The 4,802-nt window shown below is 42.5% G+C and overlaps 1 long non-coding RNA gene and 1 other non-coding gene across 2 annotated transcripts; both read left to right on the top strand.

Moving 5' to 3' along the window:
* The first annotated feature begins 58 nt into the window (after positions 1 to 58).
* On the top strand, positions 59 to 222 carry LOC112469164. Its single transcript, XR_003042486.1, has one exon. It is a non-coding gene; the product is annotated as a U1 spliceosomal RNA (small nuclear RNA).
* Positions 223 to 691: 469 nt separating this feature from the next.
* On the top strand, positions 692 to 4,786 carry LOC112469053. The gene is made up of 3 exons (XR_003042466.1): positions 692 to 1,610; positions 2,809 to 2,911; positions 4,231 to 4,786. It is a non-coding gene; the product is annotated as an uncharacterized LOC112469053 (long non-coding RNA).
* The last annotated feature ends 16 nt before the right edge of the window (positions 4,787 to 4,802 follow it).

Genomic DNA, 4,802 nt, shown 5'->3' on the forward strand with positions numbered 1-4,802 from the left:
CTGTGCGTGAACAGCGAGGCGAGCTCGAGGTTTCGGGTGGAGGCGAGCCGAGCAACTCATACTTACCTGGCAGGGGAGATACCATGATCACGAAGGTGGTTTTCCCAGGGCGAGGCTTATCCATTGCACTCCGGATGTGCTGACCCCTGCGATTTCCCCAAATGTGGGAAACTCGACTGCATAATTTGTGGTAGTGGGGGACTGCGTTCGCGCTCTCCCCTGATCTTGGTGTTTAAAAAAAGACTTCGGCTTGCATCGTTGTTTGGAGGATTGAAGGGAGCTTTATCCCAAATGGTTTGCACCTGCTTACGCTGCTTGTTTTCGGTGGGAACCCATCAGTGTTTTTTACACTGCCGGAAAAAACCTCTTTGCTCAAAAGCACGGGTATTTTTTTTTTCTCGTCTCACTGTGCTGTTTTGTTTTTTGTTTTTTAATCTTACAAGCTTGTCGGAAACTGCCGGCTTCCAGTCTGTTTGGGGCGCGGTGCTGCGCTTACTCACTTTATGCTATTGAGAGGTAGAATTCTCTTACATGGCTTAAGCCTTCGCCGTTCCGGTGAAGATACAACACACTTGTCCTGTGTAGAGAAATAGCTTCGCTTTGGTAGACCTCAGTCTTGGTAGAATTCTCTGATCTTCCCAGGAGCATAATAAGGAATCCTGTGAGGAGCCATGACCAGTTTCTCCCTGCGTTTACTCACCTTATGCTATTGAGAGGTAGAATCCTCTTACATGGCTTAAGCCTTCGCCGTTCCGGTGAAGATACAACACACTTGTCCTGTGTAGAGAAATAGCTTCGCTTTGGTAGACCTCAGTCTTGGTAGAATTCTCTGATCTTCCCAGGAGCATAATAAGGAATCCTGTGAGGAGCCATGACCAGTTTCTCATTTGCGTACCTCGTGGGAGGCTGCGACTGGGTAGAGTTCCTCTCCTGCCCTTTGTCTAATCTTTCCTCATGCTTCATTTCTTGTCACCAGGCACTTGATGTCTTGCTTCCACATCTTACAACCATGCTATCCAATTCTCTAGACACCAGCCCACCCATCCTTCCCTCCCACCCCAAAACAACCTCTTTATGTTTCCGGCTACAGTCTCCTCTCCTCACCTCTTCTCCCAGGCCTTCTCTTTTTCCTTCTTAGGCAGAAAACACTGGCGCTGTCTCTCAGCCTCCAATCTGCATTCAGATGACGTGCATCAGTAGCTTGGCAAAATCAGGAAGCTTCCTTACACTCCCTTCTTAAATGGCAGTAGTAATTTTAAGTAACACATTTCACTATCAGAAATAACTTTAGTGTTTTCCTATCTGAAGGTGCCAGAATATTGGACTACAGTTTAGGAGAAAACCCCGGCTCAGTGTTGGTGTTGGTGGGCATTTTGCCAACACTGTTCCCGGGATGTGTTCTTCACTCTCACTTGCGATCCACAATGTCCTGGCAAATAGAAACTACTGACCCAACAGAAAAGGCAGGACCACTGCCGGAGGAACCATCGCGCCCCCTCGTGGCTACCTCGGAGATGACACCCACAGGTCGAGGTCAGCCTCAGAAGCAGCTGAGAGATCCAGGCGGGTCTGGGAAGGGCGCGCGGATGCGGAAGCGGTGGCACACTAGGGTAAGTCCAAAGAAAACCAACTGAAACGCAAAAGATGCCGATCGAGTATTCAGGACATTGAGAGTAGAAGTCGGTACGTCCAACGGGCTGATCCAGTTTGATGGAGAGCCGGGAACTTCTCCCCAGCAGCGGGAGGTTTCCTTGCTCAAATGTAAAAATATTCAAACCTAGAGAAGTCGACATTCAATGCCTTATTGATGAGAAAACTTGGGGTTTTAGAATTTTTAAGGATTTCCTTAGTCCTAGGGCTGTCAGCAGTATTATGTTTCGGATCCCTGACAGAGGAGCTTCAGACCAAAAGGAGCAGACCCTCACGGGCCAGGAACTGGTTGGATATTGGTTCCCAGGCCTGAGACAAACCGAGGTTATTACAAAGACATTAGGTTTAGTTTCTGGTTAGGACAACCTCTGGGAGGCCTCCCCTCCAGTCCTGGTTCCACCACTTGCCTTCTGTTTGACCTTGGGCCAGGTCCTTCGATTTGTTGGGCTTCAGTTTTTCAAGCGTCATAAAAATAACAATATTAAGTACCTCCTACAGTTGCATAGGTTAAATGATGTAATCTAACAATACACGTAGCATGGTGTATGGTTTATGTTAAGTATGTGCTGATGGAAAACTAACCAAAATAAACTTTCCCCCTTAATTATTGTTAACCTGAGAATAAGGAACAAGGCATTCAGGCAGTTCTTCTGTTTACATTATGAAACAATTCAAGTCTCCATCAAGATATGGATGGATATATTGTGATATCTTCAATCAATGGAGTACTGCTCTGTAATAAAATGTAACAAATTCCTGAAACACAGCAACAACATGGATGAACCTCAAAATCATCATGTTGAGCGATATGAAGAGAACATACTGAGTGTGTCCGTTGTGTTAATTTTTAGAACAGGCAAAACTAATCCATAGTGACAGAAACTAGATGATTGACTACCTGGGACAGGGAGTGGTGGTGGTGGTGGTGGGGTTGATTGCCAAGGGGCACGAGAGGATATTTTGCAGTAACAGAAATGTTCTTGAACAAGGTACTGGTTACACGGGTATATCTATTTGTCAAAAGTCATCAAATGAAGTGGATGCATCATATTACTTACAAATTACACCTTAACAAATTTGATGTAAAAAAAAAAAGAAAAATTATTCCAAATTTTGATGTCTTTAACTTAATTAAATTATAATTGTTTTTTTTTTTAGCCTAGAAGTTTATTTCAGAAAAGTATGTTCTTGTGGAAATCAATTTGATTGGAAGTTGAGCAATTCCTTCATTTTTAAAATGTCTTCTTCCTGTTAAATTCAGGTACTATTAAATCATAGAATATTAAAATAGAATATTAAGAGTTTGATTTTATAAAAGCATAATTATGTATATTTTTTTCTGTAGATATACCAAAAATGACTCCATCAATTTTTACCTAATGTTAAAAGTTATTTTTGAATTTAAGATTTCAAAGATTTGCATATTTATACTTCTGCATCATTTGACTTTTGTATATAAGCATGTGTAATTTTTGTAAACAAGTTACAATATCTTTAAAAATAGATTGAAAGAAAAACATGTAAAAATATTAACAGTAGTTAATTCCAGGTGGTGGGAATATGGATAGCTACTTATCTTCTTTATGTATTTTTCATATTTTTAAAATTAAAAAATGAATAACCTGGAAGTGAAAGAACAGAATAAATAAAGGTGTGGGGGCAGGTGAGAGGAAAACACTAAGCAGAAGAAAAACCTTGTTCTGGCAGGAATTGGGTTTAAGTTGAATATTTTGGAGGAGCAGCTATTGGGATAAGAAGGATGTTTGGGAAGCAGGATAGTTTTATTCCTGTTACATAATTTCTCCTTTGGTGTTTTTTTCAAAAGAAATATACAAACTTAAATTTCTTGTCAAGCATTTGTTACCATTTGTTTCTCTTCTATTAGGATTAGTATAAATTGAGTATATCCTGTGGAGCCAGTCTGCCTTCATTCAAATTCCTGCTTTTACATCCCACTCACTGACTGAGTGACTGGACAGATTACTTAATCTTTATGTGTCTCAGTTTCCTCATATGTAAAATGAGGATTATGATATGATATAGGCCTGTTGGGAGGGTTAAATGAGTAAACATATGTAACATTTGTAGACTATGCCTGGCACATGGAACTTTGCATATGTGTAATCATTGATGTTAGTTCTTGTATTTTGGGTACAGTACTACATAAAGACTGGATGTGACTGATTTTATTTGTTACATCAGTGACACTTTTCAGTGACCCTCTTGGGGAGGGTGAAGTAACTCTCGCTGACCAGCAGTAATCTCCTGGGCTGAGAGGATCTGGAAGTTTATTAGCTCATCTGTTTCGCTCATTAAAAAGGGAATAATGATCCAATTCCTTACTTCGAAACTGCCCCAATAAAAATAAAAATTATAGTTTTACAGTGAAAGACGTTTCTACACATGACACAGAACCCTGAATCTTTAGTATATACATATGACTACATACAAATTTAAATTCAAAATACGAATGATGAACTTTAGAAAGATCATAAATATTAAGAAATTACTTTTTATTTAGTATAAATTTATCAAAGTTACATATGCTCCCAAGCTTTTGTGTGTTTTTCTACCCGCCAGTCACCTTCAAGGAAGCCGACGAGGCGCCAGACTTGGCTTCCACTCACTTGCAAGCCACTTCATCCCTCCCAAAGAACCGGGAAAGGAAACTTCGCAAGAACCAACGCCCGACCAGCAGTTTCGCGGTTTCTGAGATTGCGTTCTAGGGCGGAGCAGTAACGGGTGGGAGCTCTCAGAGTGAGGATCTGCGGCCGCCCAAACCCAGCGACTGGCTCCTCTTCCCTCCACTCCCTACTTCCTCCCGTCCTGTCATTCTCTGCTCTTCCCCACCTCTCCCTTCTCCGCTATTTTCTCCCGCCGCACACCTGTTTTCACGTCCGCCAAGGGGGACCCCAAAAGACAGCTGTGGTTTTCAGTCCTTTGTAACCGCCGAAAGCTTCATAATGTCAAAATCAAAGAGACGCCCCTTAGCACCTGGAGGCGAACTTAGTCACTAGCTGTGAGGTCCTTCAGAATTCACGACCAAGATTTTTGCCGAGCGGAGGAGAAAGGACGTGCGTCCACCTGGTCCGGTCGTCCTCCCGGTGGAGCGGAGGGGCGCCGCGGGTCCGGGACCCGGAGCTGCTCAGCTC

This window comes from Pteropus alecto, unplaced genomic scaffold (genome assembly GCF_000325575.1).
Source record: "Pteropus alecto unplaced genomic scaffold, ASM32557v1 scaffold106, whole genome shotgun sequence".
In the NCBI taxonomy this organism is placed as follows: Eukaryota; Metazoa; Chordata; class Mammalia; order Chiroptera; family Pteropodidae; genus Pteropus; species Pteropus alecto.